Source organism: Notolepis coatsorum, assembly GCF_963971535.1.
Source record: "Notolepis coatsorum genome assembly, chromosome: 12".
Taxonomy (NCBI): Eukaryota; Metazoa; Chordata; class Actinopteri; order Aulopiformes; family Paralepididae; genus Notolepis; species Notolepis coatsorum.
In genome coordinates, this window is record NC_140176.1 from 24,201,800 (window position 1) to 24,225,320 (window position 23,521).

Below are 23,521 nucleotides of genomic sequence, written 5' to 3' on the forward strand. Positions count from 1 at the left end.
AAGTCAGGGGAGGTGTGTGAAGTCAGGGGGAGGTGTATGAAGTCAGGGGGAGGTGTGTGAAGTCAGGGGGAGGTGTGTGAAGTCAGGGGAGGTGTGTGAAGTCAGGGGGAGGTGTGTGAAGTCAGGGGGAGGTGTATGAAGTCAGGGGGAGGTGTATGAAGTCAGGGGGAGGTGTATGAAGTCAGGGGGAGGTGTGTGAAGTCAGGGGGAGGTGTGTGAAGTCAGGGGGAGGTGTGTGAAGTCAGGGGGAGGTGTATGAAGTCAGGGGGAGGTGTATGAAGTCAGGGGAGGTGTATGAAGTCAGGGAGAGGTGTATGAAGTCAGGGGGAGGTGTGTGAAGTCAGGGGGGGAGGTGTGAAGTCAGGGGGAGGTGTGTGAAGTCAGGGGGAGGTGTGTGAAGTCAGGGGGAGGTGTGTGAAGTCAGTGGGAGGTGTATGAAGTCAGGGGAGGTGTGTGAAGTCAGGGGGAGGTGTATGAAGTCAGGGGAGGTGTGTGAAGTCAGGGGGAGGTGTATGAAGTCAGGGGGAGGTGTATGAAGTCAGGGGGGGGTGTGTGAAGTCAGGGGGAGGTGTGTGAAGTCAGGGGGAGGTGTATGAAGTCAGGGGGGGGTGTATGAAGTCAGAGGGAGGTGTGTGAAGTCAGAGGGAGGTGTGTGAAGTCAGGGGGAGGTGTGTGAAGTCAGGGGGGGGTGTGTGAAGTCAGGGGGGGTGTATGAAGTCAGGGGGGGTGTATGAAGTCAGGGGGGGAGGTGTGTGAAGTCAGGGGGAGGTGTATGAAGTCAGGGGGAGGTGTATGAAGTCAGGGGGGGTGTGTGAAGTCAGGGGGGGTGTATGAAGTCAGGGGGGGAGGTGTGTGAAGTCAGGGGGAGGTGTATGAAGTCAGGGGGAGGTGTATGAAGTCAGGGGGGGAGGTGTGTGAAGTCAGGGGGAGGTGTATGAAGTCAGGGGAGGTGTATGAAGTCAGGGGGAGGTGTGTGAAGTCAGGGGGGGAGGTGTGTGAAGTCAGGGGGAGGTGTGTGAAGTCAGGGGGAGGTGTGTGAAGTCAGGGGGGGGTGTGTATGAAGTCAGGGGGGGAGGTGTATGAAGTCAGGGGGAGGTGTATGAAGTCAGGGGAGGTGTGTGAAGTCAGGGGGAGGTGTGTGAAGTCAGGGGAGGTGTGTGAAGTCAGGGGGAGGTGTATGAAGTCAGGGGAGGTGTGTGAAGTCAGGGGGAGGTGTGTGAAGTCAGGGGGAGGTGTGTGAAGTCAGGGAGGTGTGTGAAGTCAGGGGGAGGTGTGTGAAGTCAGGGGAGGTGTGTGAAGTCAGGGGAGGTGTATGAAGTCAGGGGGAGGTGTATGAAGTCAGGGGGGGTGTGTGAAGTCAGGGAGGTGTGTGAAGTCAGGGGGAGGTGTGTGAAGTCAGGGAGGTGTGTGAAGTCAGGGGGAGGTGTGTGAAGTCAGGGGAGGTGTGTGAAGTCAGGGGGAGGTGTGTGAAGTCAGGGAGGTGTGTGAAGTCAGGGGGAGGTGTGTGAAGTCAGGGGGGGGTGTGTGAAGTCAGGGGAGGTGTATGAAGTCAGGGGGGGGTGTTCCCCACCCACCCCTCCTACCCTACCACCTCCAATATACAGCCCCCCCCCCCCCCCACCTACCCAACCTCCCCCAATGTACAGTTTTTACGTCAAATGTATATACTCTATTTTCTGGACCCTTTTTGTATCACAAACAGTACTGTATTTGCAAATCTGGTATGTCATAAATGTATAGATGTAGCAATACTGTCTATCTGTATGTCATGTATGTCATATATGTCCTGATGAATTGAAAATGGGGGACCCTGATGTAAACAAGACGAAAGTCTTTCTCTGGTCTGCATCCCCTTAACAATTGTGTGTATTGAGCTGTACTGTATTGCAGTGGTTCCCAAAGTCGGGGTCGCGACCCAAAGGTGGGCCGCGAGCAGCCACGGGTGGGCCGCGAGATGATTAAAAAATAAAAAAAATAAAAAAAAAAATAAAAAAAAATGTTTTTTTTATTTTTTATTTTTTATTTTTTATTTTTTATTTTTTATTTTTTTATTATAATTTTTTGTCAGGCCACTGAACTTAGAAGCAGGCCAGGACAGTGTTTCTAGTTGTATTCTAAAATTATATTCTATTGTATTCTAAAATGTGACTACCTATATGGTTTTATATTAACTTAATAAATAAACAAAAACGAAAAATCTACTTATTTCAACGAACATTTCAAACTAAATAACAGATTATGCACATAAAACGCTGAAAACAACCGAAGCAACAATAGTATTTTAATGAGGCTATTATTATTATCATTATTATTTTGCAACAAGTTAGCCCTCTCATAAATAGCACATATAAATGAATAACTAACTTGAACTAACTTAATAGGATTGAAGTGATATTTGGCTTAAAAAATCGGTCGCCTGAAAAAAGAAAAAAAAAAAAAAAAAAGCCCGACGATGTGCATTGGGCCGCGGCTCTCTGACGCCTTATTTTCTGGGCCCTGGCCTGAAAAGTTTGGGAACCCCTGCTGTATTGTACCCATTCTGCAATCTGTTAATAAAGTTTTCAATCAATCAATCAATCAATCAATCAATCAATATGAAGTCAGGGGGAGTTGTATGAAGTCAGGGGGAGGTGTATACAGTATATGAAGTCAGGAGGTACATCGGTGTGACAGGTGTGATTAATGGGGCTATTAACGTGTCGCCTCTGCCTCTGCTCAGCTCAACGTGGCCTGACCAAACAGAATGAGCTCACCCTCGTTTAAAACACTGTCAATCTCTGGATTCACACACACAGAAAGACGTGTGTGTGTATGTACATGCACATGAACACCGACACACATGCAAGTACATACAGTAGCCTATACATGATCACATGTGCATAATCATTCACACACATGTATATATACACACCTGCATGACTACATACAAAAACATACAAACATGCAAATATATGTACAAATGATATAGCATGGCTATTACACACACACACACTAGGGCTGTCAATTTCAATATTCAAATTCCATTTGAATTTGGAAAGAAGTATATACATTTTAATGCCAAACTGTCATGTAAACAAATGCCTAATGATAGGCTCCTACTCCTAGATAATAGCACATACAACAGACAATTAACTTGTTAATGAGTATTTTACGCCTGCTTCCATGTGGTAATAATGTCAATTCTATTATTAATATTAAAAGGTCATTTGAATTTGCTTCATTTCAGTCGATTCATATTCAAATGGTATTCTTAGGGACACCTGACAGCTCAAACACACACACACACACACACACACACACACACACACACACACACACACACACACACACACACACACACACACACACACGCACACACACACACACACACACACACACACACATATTATTATACACACCACCTTTTCTTCCCCACACCTCACAAGGGTATCACATGTCAGGGGTGTTATAGCACAGCTAACACTCTCTCTCTGGGAGAGCATGCAATGAGTTTGGCACTTATGTGACACATACAAAGCCCCTTACACACACACACACACACACACACACACACACACACACACACACACACACACACACACATGGTAGCCAATCGTGCAGAAGAGAGGCAGAGGGGAGGGTACACATCCAACCAATTAGGAGCCAGGACATGTCAGGCAGAGTGAGCTCCGCAGCGGTGCCTGTAGTTAACGGTGAGCAGCATCTCTCTCTGAGGGCCCGTCGGTCCATCTGTCACCTAGTTACGCAGCCTATATGGACTGACATGTTTATGTTTACATGCGCTATGATGTACAGTATGTTCCCTACCCTGCAAAGTCAGTGCATACTGCTTAGGGCATACTACATCTGCTCTCAGATGAGAGGTTAAGTGACGTGTCACGTTAGCATTGCCACTTAGAACGCATGTTTAAAAAGAAAAATGCCTAAGGACTGTCAAATAATAGAAGAGATGAGTCACTCCGAGGAGCATGGGTTGTGTGTTGTTATCCTCCTTCTTGGACATGCCAAGATAATGAAGGCATGTCCACACATTGAGCACCACGCCCCTTCCGGGAAATTAGGCCTAGTACGCCAACGCTTTAATCAATGGGAGGACGGGGATATTTGCGAGTGCTTAAAATATATCTTAAATTATGGCTATGGGTCTAATACACCCGTCACTTATCAATGACTTGCTTGCAGTCAACATGTACGAAACGGATTGTTTTTTCATCGGTACATTTCCATTTTATACCGTTTTGAATACGAGTATAGTTTTGGTGATTTCTAGTCATTCCAGAGAAAGACGCGATAATAGCCCTTTAGTGGAATACACAAAACACGTTGTCATTTTTCGGCTGATTTATGAATCGTTTTCAAATAAACGCTAGATTATCTATAGTATATGTGTCCTTATGCACGATACAGAAGCGGGCTGAAAAATCGCGTATCCGTGCCTTGCTCAGCGTCAACGGCACGCACACACACGCTCCGATGGCGGTGAAAGGAACATCTGATTAACCCAAGACTGGTAACATAGATTCCTTACCTCACATCTGATGCTCTGCAAAAAGATTAATCCAATTCCTGATCGCCATTCCAAATATTGATTGCGTTTATTGATCCAACGTTATATATCCAAAACACATAATCCACGCTGCTCTGAGTGTCCCCAGTCCATCTGTTATAACGATACTGCATGCCCGAAAAGGAAAACCTGGACCGGAGTTTTTTTTTTATGCACATCCCCAGCCAATCCAATTCAATGATGTGCAATACCATCCGGGAGACGATAGGCGGCAGTGTTAACACATGCCTTGTTTTTAGTTTTTTTACTAGTTCTCCTTTTGCTTATTTATAACGTTAGGTTATGACTATAACCAAGTTCTGTTAGTTAGGGGCGATGCTTGGCTTCGCCTTCTGCACTATCTCGCGTACGTGCACGCGTACTGAATAAACCACAAATGTACCTCTAATACCAGTATTAGTCTGACCACACCCCTCATCAGCTTACCTTCATAAGCAGGTGTGTGGTCACCTGCTCTCCTCCTTCCCAAGCTTTCACCACAAGGTGAGGTCAAGGGCTGCAGCGGCCGTCCGAAGCCAAGCATCGCCCCTAACTAACAGAACTTGGTTATAGTCATAACCTAACGTTCTGTATCGTTAGTGGCTTAGCTTGGCTTCGCCTTCTGCACAAGGGAGGCCAAGCGGAGCCACTTGGCTGACAAATACACCCCGCTGACAGCCCCCCAAAACCATCAGAACAGGGAGGGCCGAGCCCCCCCGACCCCCCCTAATGGAGGGTATCCCCCCTATTAGAGGCTTCACGGGAAGGCGACGGACCCGACCGTGCGAAGAGCTCTCAAGCAACTTAACGCACAGGGTGAGCAGACCGTGGCTTGACCCCACGACTACACACACGCACAACCCGCATGCCACCCGGGAACGAACGGAGGAACAACCTCGTTACTGCCCCCAGAATCACGGGGTCAAGGGCAAACCCAACCCCGTGGCAAGGCCGTAGCAGCGGAGCGCGAAGGAAGACCCAGACCCACCAAAAGGACTGGACCCCCGGAATGGGGGCCCGGAGAAGTCCATGATGCCAGCATCAAGACCCCACCAGGGGGGCACCTAGTGACCCCGCCCCTCACATCGCCAGCGTATTCGGACAAAGGCCCCTCAGCCGAGCGGGCCCTGTCCCCCTCAACAGCACACCGCCTGGAACACAAGCCCTGCAACAGGCAGACAGCATGGTCATAACACACAAGAGTTAACCAACGGAACAGGCAGTGCACCGGGGAAGACCAGGCAACAGGCTGTCAACCCAAGCCTGGAACAACTGCGGACGAGGCAGGCGCCAGAAAGGACAGCCGAAACAGCCGCCCCGGCGGAAGGGGCGTATGCTGGCGTTGTCGCATAACCAAGCTTTCAACAGCACGTCAGGAGCGGGATCCGTAGACCACACGGCCCCTGACAGCTGCCCACAGAAAAGCCCATACGATCGGCAGACGTCATGAACGTGCAGGGGCACCCTCAACCGGAGAACCGGGAGTTGACACTGCAGCAACACACCAGAGAACCAACCACCCAGGCATTACCCCATGCAATGGTTGGTCCCATAACCCCTCAGGAAAACCCCGAAACGCACCGGCGGTACCACCGCAGCCCGCGTTCCGGTTCCCAACAGGGCCATCCCGGGCCTACAGGTCAACGGGCATCACCCCGGACCGGGCCCGGCGATACGGGGAGCACAGGATCCCAAAGGAGGTTAACCCCACCCAACAGGCTCCTCAGCGCCAAAACGCAAGAGAAGAGCGTAATATGGAAGACCAGCCCCCAGCACCCCGCACTCGGTACCAACAAGGGGTCCCATAACGCACAACCCTGTGACACCCGGATCGACCTAGCATTTTTCCCCCCGAAAAAACCCTAAGTCCCTCAGGGTACCAGAACAGCAGATCTGCATCCCCAGCGGACAACGGGTGCACTGATCTGGACCAGCGCGACCAGAACCAGTCCCGTGCCCTAACCACGCCGACCTGCCAACCCCAGGAGAAGGGGCAGATATGCGCGTCTGATCCCAACATAAAAAGAAGGCGCCACCCAGACGTGTCGGTATGAACCGCGTCCGGCGGCCCACCCCTAGGGCGTGAGACCCTTCCCATATGCCCAGACCCATTCCGTCATCATCCCCTGACATGAACGGGAACCCATCGACAACACACAGGATGTCGGAAGAGGAAAAACCCCCATCCCAATTGCTCCATAAAAACGCTGTTTCACCAAAGCAAACGAGGCGCGCCAGTCAGCAACGGCCAAAGCACATCCTGAGCCAGCACTATGTGTGCGTTTGGACATACCCACATCAACAATAGGCCGGCTAGACCACCATATTGAATCCCCAAGACGCCCAGGGAAACGACAAGAGGGGCGAGATGCAATCAACTCCATGAATGAACATTCAACTCTTTATAAAATAAAGAAAAGGCATCACATGTATGACCTAACTGCACAGCTGGGAGTAAAAAACCCTGTGTTTTCACATGATTTTAATCCAGTCACTCTTCTTAATCAGAGTGTAAGACCAGATTCCCCCAGAAACACCTTCCCACATGAGACCACGGTCAAGAAAAAGATATGTAAACTGTGAGACACGTGACCAACAGACTCAAGTTTGACACAAAAACGAGCGCAGCAGGTTAAGTCCTGCGCTCTACCCTCGACATCTTTACGACACCAGCTCATGGAAGGCGTCGCCATAGCAACAACGCTATAACGGGCGGGGAAAACCCACCGGATCCTGTCATAACAGGAGTCGGTAGAATACCCCTCCCCCCCCCCCCCCCTCCCCCGCCAAGCACTGGCTTGGCCCTGACTGGCTTAGCAGGAGGGTCAACAACCTCTAAACCAATCAAGTGGGTAAAGGAGGGGTTTATCCGACACCCCCTCCCGAAAAACACACCTTCTATCCCTACACACAGAAAACAACCGTAGCCATTTTGAAAACCTCCGGTAGACAAAACACATATAGCATAAGCTAATACAATGTTAGCTACCCACAAAGTGTAAAAGGGATTACAACAAAAAACACAAGTCGCCTGTGCGTGAATCCCATACCCGCAGCCTAAGCTATAGGAAGACGTTGAACGAGAGTAATGGCTAGGCCATGAAAAGTGTGTACGAGCATTACTGCAACTAACAACACAGCGTTGTGAACACATACTTAGTTAAAGCAATGGAATATCACCAGTTCTAATTGCATGTGGAGCATCAAGCTAATAGAACCTATTACCGAGTGTAAGTTGCAGACCTTGCTTAAAAACTCGTAACACAACACAACTCATTCCCCCAACGTAACAGGGTAGATTCATAAAACACAACCCCACCACATGATTTGTATTGAAGAAACACACAGTTTGTTCGGCCAACCACAGTCCCCCTTATATCAGGGAACTTTTTTATTAAATAAATAATATGTGATCAAGGCACAAAATCATAGGGGGGCCGGGGAGGGTGTAGAGGAGGGGACACAGAGGGGGAAAAGTCACTCAACGGCGCCTGCCACCTCGCGCCGCTCGAGTCTGGCCACCCCGGGGAGCCCCGGAGGGACGGTAGGTTACAGTCTGCTGGACACGACGTTCCCTACCGTCTCCTCCGGTCTGGGATGGGCCGGCGGTGGCTGAAGCGTCGTTTCGTCTCCTAGCCCTCTTGGCAGGGCCAGCAGCGGCGGCGGGGGCAGTGGTAGCGGCGACGGAGACAGCTCGACGTCGCGGAAGCCTTCTGCCCCCACCGGCAAGGACGGGAGGCGGAAAATGGGGTTGGAGGATGGATCTCTCCTCTGCCATCTCTCTGCATGTTGAGGTCATCAATAGCAGGGCCTTCCCGAACAGGCCAGCGTCGGAGAGGTCGGCCGTCAGAAGAGGGGCTCTCTTCTTCTCTGGTACACGAGCCTGCTCCAGCCAAAGGTGACGCTGGCCCAGGGTGGCCAGGGCGCGCACTTTACCCATGGCTATGGCTAGCACCTGGGAGAGGTGCAGCACAGCTCCCGCAGCCTGGGTGATCTGATCGCACCTCACCTCGTTCAGATCCGCGCCGCCCGTCATTATCCCCGATACAAATCTAGCCAGGTGGGCGATGTTAGAGGCCGCAGCCAGCGACTGTGTACCGGCGATAAATGACTGGTCACCCCAATAAGCCAATCGCCTAGCCGACCTCCCCTGGAGGACCGGCTTGCATAGGGGCTCCCACACCATATCCGGACAGAGGAGCGCGGCCATCGGATTGTCAAGCCGAGGTACGCCCTCCCCCATACCTTTGACCAACCCCGACACCCGCGTAACTGGTACGTAGGCGGGAGTCAGTCCCATGATGTTGGAGACCGCCTGGCCCCGACGAACATAGGCCCCCATCGATGGGAAAAATGGGTAGACAACGTCCACCCCTCTCACCGGGGGACGCTGCCAGGGATGGCCTATGAGGTCATCAGGGACAGGAGCAGGCAATGGCTGCGGCAGCGGCACACCGTTTGCAGCGGCGGCTACCGCCATGAGCTCGGGAAACAAGGCCCGCAGTTCCCCCTGCGGACCCTCCTCCACCGACCCCGCATCCCTCGCATACAGCAGGCTGCGACTGGTCAAGGAGCCACAATCCGATGCGGCCGACAGTAGGGCATCCTGTTGATGAGGCCAAGGTGGTTCCCCGACATCCTCGAACAAGGCGCCCCGTGGAGCCATTTCCCCCCACCCCGGGGTCTCCGGAGGAGGGATACTCTCCTCCACGGGACCATCATACAAGAACCCGTCCGCCTCCTCCATGAAGTCTTCAGTTTCCATCAGAAATCCAGAGTCGGACGCGGCCTCGCTGGTCTCCAGCAATTCCCCAAACCCAGGCCGTTCGCGTCTGCACGCCACCATGTGACGACGTGAGCGAGCAGACGCAAAAAGTTTTCGTCGCAAATCCCCTGGCTCTAAGACAATCCCCCGTTCATCAACGGGCGATTCCCCAGAAACAGAGGAACCAGAGTCGAGATCAGGCCATCGCCGGAGCGACGGCTCCGAACCCTCGGCTCGTCGGTGAGGAAAACTATCCACCGGCAGTCTCCCGGGCTGGGTCGGCAACCACGAGAGTGGCAACAGCCCAGCACCGGAACGCACGACGGAGGCGGGAATGGAGAATCGGTGGTGAAGAGTAGGTCTAGCGGGTCTACTCTCCGCGGAATACATTATGACCCAAACCTTTTTCTTATATAAACAAGTGAGAGAAGAAAAAGGTTAGGCACAATGCAAACCTAGTCACAACTCTTTTCAACTTATCAACGACACGTCAAGTGGGGTACTACCGAGGCACTTCCTTGTGGTGAAAGCGAGAAGGAGGAGAGCAGGTGACCACACACCTGCTTATGAAGGTAAGCTGATGAGGGGTGTGGTCAGACTAATACTGGTATTAGAGGTACATTTGTGGTTTATTCAGTACGCGTGCACGTACGCGAGATAGTGCAGAAGGCGAAGCCAAGCTAAGCCACTAACGATACAGAACAAAGCCTTGTGTCCAAAGGGCATGTCACGCTGTGTATTGGAACTCATTTATTTTAACTTTTTACTCCAAAGGGTGTTTGTTTCACTCAGGGCCAAGGACGGGGGCAGGTCCCTAAGGCTCTGTTGTTGTTGCTGCTGCTGCTGTTGTTGTTGTTGTTGTTGTTGTTGTTGTTGTTGTTGTTGTTGTTGTTGCTGCTGCTGCTGCTGCTGCTGCTGTTGAACGGTTCTTAGGCTGAATCATGGTATAAGTAAATGTTGTAGTGTCAAGATTGATAAATCTCAGTATCTTCTTTAATATATGTGATCCCTGAAGTTGTCATATCATATTAGTGGCCAGGCCCTGAGACAAAAGACAACCTTTTGCTTGTCCTTGAGGCTGAAAACATTTGAGAAACGCTGACAACTTGGAAGACAAAGTGAGAAAGTTACTCTAAAGAAGTGTTCATCTATGCACTGCAACCCTGAACTTATCTAGACATTACCCAGGGTGGCTCTATGTGAGAACGCAAATGACTTATCTAGACATTACCCAGGGTGGCTCTATGTGAGAACGCGAATGACTTATCTAGACATTACCTAGAGGGGCTGTATGTGAGAACGCAAATATTACTTATCTAGACATTACCTAGAGGGGCTGTATGTGAGAACGCAAATGACTTATCTAGACATTACCTAGAGGGGCTGTATGTGAGAACGCAAATATTACTTATCTAGACATTACCTAGAGGGGCTGTATGTGAGAACGCAGATGAGTTATCTAGACATTACCCAGAGTGGCTGTATTTCAACTGAGGCTCCTGGCAAAGGTAAAGCCCTACCTCTCTCCCAAAGACCCAAGGGTCATCCATGCTTTTATATCGTCCAGGCTCGACTATTGTATGTGGGTCTCGACCAGCTCTCCTTGCGACGCCTGCAGCTAGTGCAGAACGCTGCTGCACGCCTCTTGACTGGCACAAAGAGTCCAGTCCAGTACTGGCTTCCCTGCACTGGCTCCCTGTTCGTTTCAGAATTGATTTTAAAATAGCTATGTTTGTGTTCAAGGCCTTAAATGGTCTGGCCCCTCAGTACCTAGCTGAACTCCTCCATCTTTGTACCCCTGCTAGAGCACTGAGGTCAGAAAATTAATTACTCTTAGATGTCCCCGAGGTCTACCAGCGGTTCCCAAACTGTGGTGCGCGAGAGCCAGTAGCGGCCGCTGACGCTGGTGCCTTGTAGGTCGCAGTTCTCGTTAATAGGTCGAGTTGAAAATGTAATGATCTGAGATGCTCTGGAGCAATCTCTCTCTGTCTCTCGGATCAATCAAATCAAATAATTAACACATGTATGTTGTCATTTTAAACAACTCACCATTCATTCATTATGCATCAGCAGCAACACAAACACGCACAGCTCTCTCTCTCTCTCTCTCTCTCTCGCTCTCTCTCTCTCTCTCGCTCTCTCTCTCGCTCTCTCGCTCTCTCTCTCGCTCTCTCTCTCTCTCGCTCTCTCACTCTCTCTCAGATGATGTCAGAACCATTCAATAATAAACACATTTGTAAAGCTCGTTATTTTAAACAAGTTACCATTCATTGTCTGAGTGGTTATGTCCCACATGCAGCGAAATTAGAGAGAGAGAGAGAGAGAGAGAGAGAGAGAGAGAGAGAGAGAGAGAGAGAGAGAGAGAGAGAGAGAGAGAGAGAGAGAGAGCGAGAGCATTTTACTAGTAAAGTTACATTTTCAACAAGATTGCTGCTATTTAAACACTTCATGGAAACGGGGTAACGTTAACCTTATGTCGACTGTAGTATTGTATGACCTCGACATAACGTTTAAACGTTAACGTTACTCAGGAATTATAAAAGTGGCCGGCTAACGGAGCTAACAGCTAGCAGTACTGTAACGTTACAACGTTATGCGGCATCAGTAGACAACGTATCATGTATTAAACTAGAGTTAAGATCGCTAATCTACCTTGTTGTTGGCTTGTTGTTGTTGATAAAGTATATCCACTCCATGTCATTGTCCATCCAGCCTGTGTTGATGTCCATCCATTGTCCATACATGTCCCTCCATGACTGCATCCATATTATAGCTTGCAAGCTGTGTGAGTGAAGAGCTGTGCCTTTGTCCATGTCCGCCTCGAACAGCCTGCAAACTACCTGGCGTTCTATCGCCATGCTCTAAGACAAACTCTAACCTTAACCAACTTTGAAAGAGTGCCTAAGCTTAGCCTCAGTGTAGTTACTTGCTGTTGTTGTTGACGAGTCAACTGAACTGCTCTCTGTAAACCAACCCGAGAAATGCGGCTATGGAAAAAAACTGGCATCGCGTCGGCCAATCAGAGAGCGTCTCCGCGAAATGCGGCTATGGAAATTCTTCACGGAAGTTCACTTTTGCTGCCTAGACCGCTTCAAATAGCGCTCGGATTCCAACATAATAGTCATATTTCAACGCACAACGCCGTATGCACTGATTGGCTGTGACGGAGACAGCGATCAAACTGTGACGCGCAGTCAGAGCGCTATCGCTTATTGCCCGGGCGAGAAATACGAAAAAATAAAAAAAAACGTCACTTCCTGCCCATGAAAACGCTGTTTTTTTTATTTAGATAATAACGTTATATTGTGCATTGGAAATACAAACATACTTAAAACGAGTAAATATTATTCATTTTAAACATGTTTATATTATTTATAGGGCTATAAAACAAAAAACAAAAAAGTTTTTTTTTTTTATTCTTCTCTCATTTAACAGGTAGGTCGGCGCCCATAGCGCCACCAGTGGCGAGCCGCCACTGGCGAGAGCCCTCTTGGGGGTGCGTGACATGAAAATGCTAATGGCGGTGCTATGGTGTTATTTTACTAATAAATATAACTAAGATACATTATTTCAAATGGGGATTTTCACTGTGTAAATCATGAAATTTACAAAACTTTTCAATTAAAAACGTACGTTTTAATAATAATAATAAAATTAAATATGTATCCAAAATGCACTTTACTTCCTGCCAAAAGGCCATAGGCTCACGCCCGGGACCGGTGCGCTATTATTGTGGCATCGTATATTAAGCGTATATTATTAGTGTGTTTCCACACTTCATGCGTTCTTGGAGATGAAACAAAGTTGTCATGGGTAAACCTGTAAAAATAAATAAATAAGTAAATCCTGTCCCACAACTGTCACTACAACCGCAGCAACAGCTGATCGACCATCTGATGGAGTTGCTGCTGCTGCAGTTCAAACGAAAGCCACTTGTGGATGATTGGACCAAGGCAATGGCAGCTTACCCATACCTGACAAAGCAAGCCGTGAGGATTGTAATGCCCTTCGCCAAAACCTATCTATTGCGAGGCTGGATTCTCTGCTCACAGCAGTGAAGACAAAATATCGCCAGACTGCATGATGTTGAGAAGGACTTGCGCATTCAACTGTCTTCAATTGCCAAATCACCAAACTTCGCAGAGCTTTGTGCATTAAGCAAAGAGACGGGGGCAAAGTGCCGCGAAGTGCGCTCGAGTGCGTGACGGCCCGCCCGGTTAACGAGAGTAAGTAATTAACCATCAATATTATTATTGCTACTACCAGGTTCGTGCTGGTTTTAATATATTAATTTAAAATTAAACGCAGGTAGAACATGACTCCAAATAACAGAGAAAACAACATAAACCCAAGCAAAAGCAATCGCAATGATTAATCTCAGGCCTATACTGGGAATAATCCTGTCTTTCTCTCTCTATCTCTCTCTCTCTCCCTTCCACTCCCTCTCTCTGCCCCCTCGGACTCTCTTTCTGCAGGCCACTGCACTTGAAAATCCATGAAAATGCATTTAGTTTTTTGGCCAATCTGTTTCTGAGCCTATGCCAGTAATTCTCATTTTGTTCTTTCGTGTGGTGAAGTATTTTATTTGTTGCAATTTGAGTAAAATGACTGGTGTTACCTAGATTTTTGTTAATAACAGCTGCTTATTGATATAGCTGGTTAATTGTTGTGCGAGGATACTGTTGGTAACATATTATTATTCTCCCAATTTTTGTGAACGTGAGAGCTCATAGGCCTACTGCACTTTATGTTTTCTTATTGGATTAAACCTGATGTCTTTAGTGCGCCTATGAATAGACTGTGTTGTATTTTTTTTATGTTGGGCATTGGGGGTGCGTCAGCTAGGTCGGGAGGTGACAGGGGGTGCATGGCCAAAAAGGTTTGGGAACCGCTGGTCTTGACTAAAGACAAAAGGTGATCGAGCTTTTGTGGTGGCTGCCCCTAAAATATGGAACAGTCTTCCACTGGAAATTAGGTCTGCCAAGACCCTACAACATTTTTAAACACAGCTGAAGACTCACCTGTTTTTATTGGCATTCTGAGGCTTGGTTAGCCAAACATCCCTGGTCGTGTGGTGATTGTTTATTTTGTTTAAAAAAATTTATTATTGTAGTTTTTATGACTGTGTGTGTATACTATATTTTGTATTTTCTTTTAGTATTTCTGTTTTTATATTGTACAGCACTTTGGTACAACTTCGGTTGATTTAAATGTGCTTTATAAATAAAGTTAATAAACAGACTTTACAAGAGAATTCACAGCAAACATCAACGTTTATATTACACAAAACCGGGAGAAAACATACATCCGAGGGTGAAGACACGAATTAAAATACTTAATACCTTAATCTCCACTATACAGAAGCGTGCCATGAAGGGCCTTGCAGGGCTGAGCCCAGTAAAGCCCAGTTTGGCCCTTGAGTGTTTCCATTGCATCCAGAACCAACTAGCTCATTACCATGGTGTTGCTGCAGGGTCAGGACGCTACTATACATTTTGTGTCCATTGTACTGCTAATGATGCTAACCGCTAGCAAATTTTAGGCTAATTTAATTTAAGTCAACTTTTTATGATGGCGGACCTGCGCTGGCATAGAATAGAGCATCATGATGAAGGAGAGCATTGAGTTAGCCTAGTGACCCCCCTCCGAGCAGAGCTGGCCGTTCATCTACAGTGTGGCTGCTAAGAGCATGATAGGACTGAATGAGAAACACACAAGAGTAGAAAGTAGAAAATCTTCTCATCATTAGGCTGCAGCACAGATCGGCTAGGCGTATAACTACATGGCATTTAATAATTATATAAACAAGTAGGCTATGTTTTGTGTCTGGCGTTACTGAATGTCTTGTACTAGCTATTATACAACGGCATGCAAATTTCTCTATTCTGATTGGCTGAAACAGTCCATTTACACGTATGTATCCTTCATAATCCACGCTCCTGGTCCCAGGACCCGCCCACCACCGAATCACATCACTCCGCCGGATCACTCCGTCGGAAAAAACAAGATGGCGGACAATAATCTTTAACAAATGGATATGTTGATAGCGTCATAACGACTAAATATAAAGCGATTCTGTCAAGGGGAACGTGTTAGTATTTTAAACAATGTTGGATGATGTAATTGATGGGTCTTGACTCAATCTAGAACAAAAGAAAAATCGCGGATTGATTGATAGATTAATTGATTGATTTAAATTTCTTCCTTCCTACTTTCCGACTGCAGCGTTCTCTCTCACACTGTCCGACGCTGGCGGATTGATTGATAGATTAATTGATTGATTTAAATTTCTTCCTTCCTACTTTCTTGCAGCGTTCTCTCTCACACTGTCCGACGCTGGCGTACCCACAAACACACACACACACATACACACACACACACACACACACACACACACACACACATACACACACGCACACACACACTGTGACACACACACACACACACACGCACACACACACACACACACTCCTGTCTGCAACAGCGGGGGAGTCAGACTGAGAGAGAAGCAGCGCTGTTTTAAGTGAGCATGGTCTATTGAATTGATTGATTGATTGATTGCTAATTTTATTACTGTACCCCTGGTTTCCAACTGGTTAAGTTTAGGCTAAAAGAAATAAATAAAAAAATAGGGCGAAGAAAACGTTTTTTTCCTATAGGGCAAAGAAAACGTTTTAATAAATGTTCAATCAATCATTCCAATAATACACAGTTGGATGTGTTAGTTGGTTGGATGCACTTCAAGCTGCTTCCACATGAGGCAACTTCTCTCAATCATTCCAATAATACACAGTTGGATGTGTTAGTTTGGTTGGATGCACTTCAAGCTGCTTCCACATGGAGTTGTGGGAACTACTTTTTCTGGCGGATGGTTTTTTCAATAAATCTTCGATTAATGTGTGTTTATTGTATAGAAATAAGGTTGGATGAATCTGGCAGTTGTATAAAAGCTTTACACCACGTGCAGTCGTGATTTGTGACCAATAAACCATGCCTAGGGGGGTCTAACGACCCTCGGCTGCGCCTCGGGCCTAACAACCACCCCTAGGCATGGTTTATTGGTCACAAACCACTCCTGCGTGTGATGTAATGCTTAAACATATCAGGAGTCAACGACTCAATCACTGTTTGGCATTCGCCTTTCCCTACCCACCTTTATATTGATTGAATTTCTATAGACTTGCAAGACTTCTTCCTACAGTATGGTGTCTACTAGACCTGGTTTCATCATACAGCATGGTGTCTAGACCTGGTTTCTTCCTACAGTATGGTGTCTAGACCTGGTTTCATCCTACAGCATGGTGTCTAGACCTGGTTTCATCCTACAGCATGGTGTCTAGACCTGGTTTCATCCTACAGCATGGTGTCTAGACCTGGTTTCATCATACAGCATGGTGTCTAGACCTGGTTTCATCCTACAGCATGGTGTCTAGACCTGGTTTCATTCTACAACATGGTGTCTAGACCTGGTTTCATCCTACAGCATGGTGTCTAGACCTGGTTTCATCATACAGCATGGTGTCTAGACCTGGTTTCATCATACAGCATGGTGTCTAGACCTGGTTTCATCCTACAGCATGGTGTCTAGACCTGGTTTCATCCTACAGCATGGTGTCTAGACCTGGTTTCATCCTACAGCATGGTGTCTAGACCTGGTTTCATTCTACAACATGGTGAACCACTGCGTTCACACATAACGTAAGGTTATCCTATAACCCTAGTTATATGAATACTGGCTGAGCGTCTCGCTCTGCCTACTGAGATATATCATTATCTCCAGCACCTAGTGTGCCCACGGAAACAAAACAAATGCACCCACTTGCACGTGACCACGCCACTCCCATGCATGCCTCTATATCAGGCAGGAAGTGGTCACGCCTCACCCTTCCAAGTTCGAATTCCACACGCGGAAAACATCCAAGGGACCTCAGGGCGCTGAAGAGCGAGCCGCTCAGCCAGTATTCATATAACTAGGGTTATAGGATAACCTTACGTTATATATCATCGGGCTTCGCGTCTCGCTCTGCCTACTGAGATAAAGGGCAGAGCGGACGCGTGGCCACGTCAAATGCACCCCCTGAGGGCCCGTAAGCCCCAGCCAGGGAGGAGGGGAGTCCCGTCCACCCGCCCGTCGTAATGAAGGGGGGGGGGGGAGGCAGTCAACTTCAACCAAAGTGCGAAAAAAGGGGAACCAGGCACCCCCGAACGCACAGCACAAGCGGGACCACGTGTGACACAGCACCCTGCGGTCCACACCCACACACTCCTGCTAGCCCACCTGATGGCGGGATGCAGGAGAGGTCCCGGACCTCAGGACCGCCTGGGAGACAGAACCCCCAATCATGTCCATGAGGTAAAACCTAACAAAAGGACTCAGGGAGGACCAGGAGGCCGCAGCACAGATGTCCTCCACCGAGGCCCCCCCAACAGGGCAGCAGAGGCCGCCACACCACAAGTGGAGTGCACCCTGACTCCCCCGGGGGGAACCTGTCCAGCCAACGTGTAGCAAAGGGCAATGCCCTCGCACAACCAATGTGACAGGCGCTGCTTGGACAGCGCCTCACCCTCACAAAACAGTTGATCGGAAGCCCTGAGATCCTGCATGCGACTAAGGTAAACCCTCAGTGCACGGACAGGACACGACAGGTGAAGGCTCGACTCCAACCCACTAGCGTGAGGAGGAGGATGAAACGCCTGAATCACAATATCCCTGGAGCGAAAAGAGCTCCGGATATTTTTAAATGATGAAATAATTTATTCAACAATGAGGAAAATAATAACCACAAAACACTTGAATGATAGAATAATAGATCATAGTTAATAATTGATATAATATATTATGTATTCAATAGAATAAAAGGAAGTGGATCTCATCTAATGGGGGATCAGCAGGTGTCTGATCACAGTGCCCTTTGATCGCATCAGCAAACTGTCCTAACACAGTAATGAAGCTGTAGTTAGTTATTGGGGCTGTCTCTGCTGGTCCTGGCAGCAGTAATGAAGCTGTAGTAATGACGCTGTAGTAATGCTTCCATATGCTGTATAAACGCTGCGATGTCCTGCCCCTGTGTCCGGCACACTCCAGTAGGTGAGAACACACGCCTGACACAGACAATCTCCTGTTGTGTGCTACTGTACATGTGTGAAAGGGAAACTCTGTTGTCTATTCCCTATACCACACACACACACAATTCTCTCTCCCTCGTATATCCAGCTGTTTAAATTACCCTGGTTAACAAGCATGACAGCACGGGGAGAGAGGAGGACGCTAGTGGCTCACACTGTGCTCTCTGGCAGCATCTGTTACAGTGTTGACTCACTGAGATGACGACGTCGACGAGGCTGCGGCAGCCACCATCGGATAAAACCCCACGCCTGGACCGTCTGTCTTCATCTACAGACACACACCTGAGTTGTGCACCGACACTAGATCACCCCGGAGCGCCGAGCGATGTCGCCATCCAAGTGGCTCAGCCGATACGGATATCGATCCGAGTACTTATCAATGTACATGTCGTTCATGCAGACTAGGAACATTATTTCATCGACTGATATCGTGACTGATCTACAGTAAAGGAATCGTCAACATTTGTGAGAGGTGTTATACCGTATGTAGCGCCAAAGGGAATGTCATTTAAGTATTGGTATCAGCTCAATTTGAGAATCCAGTATGAGTACTGTGAGTGACACTGGGGTGACACAGATGTATGGATACTAAAGTATTGAAAAGTGGAAAGTTTGATGGATAATTAGAATCATCACACAGGGGCCGGTAGGCAGGGAGGGCGGGATGGCCTGATGGTTAGGATCACACTGGAAGGTCATGGGTTTGATCCCCAGTGATCACCCATATCTGTCACTGTTCTGGACCAGCTGGTAAATTCCAGACAGTGGAGCTGAAAGATTAAGGCTCTCTCTCTCTCTTAACACCTGACATTGAGATGCTCTTGAGGCACTTACCCCTCACCACCACCACCACCACTACTACTATAGTGGAGCTGCTCAGTGGCAAACAATAGAAGACTAACAATACAATGCAGGTCCCAGGTCAGGTGTGTGGCACAGAGGTGAGAATTCAGACTGTTAAATGGTAAAATTGTGTCTTTTATTCAAAACGCTTTACAATCTTTGTTCCTCACATTCACTCACACATTCACACACCGATGGCAGAGGCAACCGTGCAATGTGCCAACCAATTAGGGGTTAAATGTCTTGCTCAAGGACACATCGACACGCTGCCCAGGAGGAGCGGGAATCGAACCGGGAACCTTCCAACTACCAGACGACCGCTCTACCTCCTGAGCCAAACAAACCTTTTTCCTGAATGTATAAAGGAACACTGGACTTGACTTGTGTAACTGGGTGAGTGGGAAGCAAGGCCTCCAATGGATAAATAATGTTTAACCTCTTATTAAGCATCGGGCAAAAATGGGGCTGTTTATTAAAAAAAATATTACGAAGTAACTTGCGATTTATTATATTATAATTATATATTATACTTATAGCACATGCATGAGTCTGGTCTCTTTTGAAAGGTATACATTCTGAAGCTTCTTACACAATAAAGGAGAATCACTTAGAGTGCTAATGAAATAGAGTAACAGAGGTTTGAACACACTGAAGTAAAAGTATTGTGTACTCACATTTCTGTTTACTTGTTGCCAGATGCCTGTTCTTAACTCATTGGACGCCAGAGGTCGCTGTGTACCGTGTGGTAAGAAGGCCACCGCTTTAAAGAATAGGGATACATGGCGGTGTTTGCAGGGCTCAAACTATATTAAATATCAAAGCTAAGGATATAATACTATTGCCCATTTGACATTGAGTATCTATCGTTCAATTTGTGAAAAAGAAAAAAATATTTCATCCATACATTCCCGTTTTATACCGTGGTGAATATGAGTATAGTTTTAGAGTAATCCTGTCTAATCCCAGAAAACTATGCTATGCAGCGTTTAGTGCATTTCACTAAAAACCGTGGCGTTTCTCGCCTGTATCAATCAATCTGAAATCAACGCTATATTATCGGTATTATGTTTCATCATGAATCATGCTTTGATCGCCACCAACGGAATACGTTACACACACACATGACACACATACGGTCGGATCGCAGTGAATGAATTCTTGGATCAACGCAAGATTGATACCATATAGCCCTTACCTTGACTAGGATGTACTCCAAAAAGAATATTCCAAATATCTGATCGCCATTCCAAGAATTGATGTCGATCATGTTGCCAACATAATCCACCAAAGAACATGAACCGGGAGTGCTTGATTCTCCTCAATCCATGCGTTATAAACGCTTCTCCTGCCCGACAAGTAAAACCTGGACCGGACTTTTTAGATCGACGCACAGCCCAAGCCAGAGAGTTTCAAAGGATGTGCATTACTGGCCGCAAGGCGGCAGGCGGCGGTATTGGACGTTTGCGATCTCAGACTCATTCCCAATGATAACATCAGGCTCCCTCGATGGATTATGAATGGGAAAATCGAATAAAAGAAATAACGATAGAAAACCCGAGAAATCTCGGGTCTGGCGCCAAACGCATGGCGAGTTAACCTGGGATATCTCGAATGTGTTAAGTTCCAGCTAAGAGGTAGGAGCTGGAATACATAATGGTTCCGTAGCCTGTAGTCTTATGTAGTACAGGTCCGAAGTTTATAAGAATCTCACGGAAAATGTATGTTTTACAATGTTTTCGCCATCAGCGGTGACTGATCAGTCCAGGACCGATCACAGCCGGACGTGGTCACTCGTCCAAACGGCTTGTCAAATGACACTCGCCGGATGTTTCGTCTTGTAACTCGAGAATGGAATCACGAAATAGGTTGAGTGTGGTGACGATCGAAAGGCGGCAAATTCAACTTTCCAACAATGTATTGGTTGACCGGCGAAAACACAGGTTGAGCAGAGCTGACAGACGAGAGCAAAGTGCTGCGATGTGTGCGTGAGTGTGTGATGGTCCGCTGTCGGGCCATCCGATGCTTAAGAGGTTAAAATAATCTGTGCTCCAGCAGCAACCTGGTCTAACCACTCTGGTGCATGTGTGTGTGCATGTGCATGTGCATGTATGTGTCTCAGGGGATATGCAAATGTAATATGGTGATTGGGTGCTTATTATTCATTCCTAAATTATGATAATTATGGTGACAATGATGACGAAAAGAAGGCCTGTGATAGGATCAAGTCAAATTGTAAAATAAAAAAGGCCTCAAACGTCCTGTCAGCTGTTGGTGAAGAGAGAAACTAAAATTGTAATAGAGCTCACGCAGGTTTTCCTATCTCATACACATGGGATGGATGAAAGAAGTATCGCCACGTCATTGCAAAACATAACTCAAATAAAGAAAATGTTATTCTGTCAGTTTCAAAGTCAACCAGTGTTTTGGTTCAGACCAAATATTTGGAGAGGAAAAAGCACTCAAGAAGCCGAGAAGATAAAACGTTCTTCGTCTGACGTTCTCGGCTGACGCGCCATGAATCCTCCGTGAAGGCGGCAGGGGGTAAGAGATGGAATCTTTACGTCAACCATTCAGCCTGTGGCGGCTTCTCTCTCGACTTCCAACGAGAGATACGGGTACCATCTGGGATGATGATGATGAAAATGTGCTTAATTGGGTTATCAGAAAGAAGTCTGCCTGAGGCATCTTTACCTGTTGTCTCCTTCCCATGAGGGACATGTCTCGTCTCCCCCGGGAAGAGCTGATGAGCTTTGTTGTTTTTGGTCAATACACAAGACGCCACATTCCAAGGTGGTAATACTACGATATAAAATAAAGAGAAACATTTGAATAAATAAAAATGGATGCCTTCTAGATGTTTGTAAATATCGATACACTTGAGTATTGAGTTTTTATCTTTGGTGGTGGTACTGTATCTGATGAATAGACTACAATGTGGTTGAAGGACATGGCGGTGCTGTAGTTGACTGTTGTTTTAAAAACCTTGACTGATTGGTAGGAGTTTTGTGATCTTGTTACCCTCAGTATTATGACCCTTGGGTCATTTATTGTGGAAAATGTATTGTGTCAGTTAAGTCAAGTCAAGTAATCAAGTAATTTATTTATATAGCACGTTTAAAAGCTCAAGAGCCAACCAAAGTGCTGTACAATCAAAGCTTAAAATCAATGTCCTAATATAAAATACACAAATACAAAAATACAAAAAGGCACAGCAGGACAAGACACGGATACATTCAGAGAGTAGGACAGTAGGACAACACACGGATAGGGGAACACAAAGTACAGTAGCACACAGGGGACAGAGGAGCATAAGAAGAGATACAAGAGGGAGGGGGCAGAATAAAATTGCATGGGAGTGTGTGAGTTAGGGTGTGGGAGAATCAGGGTTTATTGAAGGCTAGGGAATAAAAGTGGGTTTTTAGACGGGCCTTAAATGTCTCCAGCGAGGGGGCAGATCGGATCTCCAGGGGAAGCTGGTTCCATAGTTTGGGGGCCACAGCCTTGAAGGAGCGATCGCCTCTCTTTTTGAGTGTGGTGCGGGGGGGGACCAGCCGAGCCTGGTTGGAGGATCTTAGTGACCTGGGTGCTGCGTAGGGGGTGATGAGCTTGGTGATGTATAGGGGTGCTGCACCCGATAGTGCCTTAAAGGTGAGGAGGAGGATTTTGAAGTCTATTCTAAGTGGGACTGGGAGCCAGTGTAGGGAGGCTAGGACTGGTGTGATGTGTTCTCTTTTTTTAGTGCCGGTGAGGAACCTAGCTGCCGAGTGTTGTACCATTTGGAGGCGGGACATGGCTGCCTGACTGATGCCGGTGTAGAGGGTATTGCAGTAGTCAAGGCGTGACTAAATGTAAATGTAAAGTGATGAATGCATTGACTACTGTTTCCAGGTCGACGGGTGAAAGGATTGTTTTTATTTTAGTGATGTTGCGGAGTTGAAAGAAGCATGACTTGACTACTGCATTTACCTGCCGGTCGAATTTGAGCTCGGGGTCAAAGATTACACCCAGGCTCTTGACGTGGGGTTTAAGGTGGGTGGAGAGTTGTCCTAGGCTGTTGGAGAGTGTTTTACTGCTCCTCTTCCTTCCCAGGGTGAGCAATTAGTCTATGTGGGTTAGGGTGTGTGTGTGTGGGGGGGGGGCTGCAGGTGGGGCTCCTCTGATTGGCTGGAGCAAATACATATAAAATAAGCAAATACATATAAAATAAGCAATCATATTGGTTAATTTCAGAATAAACTATA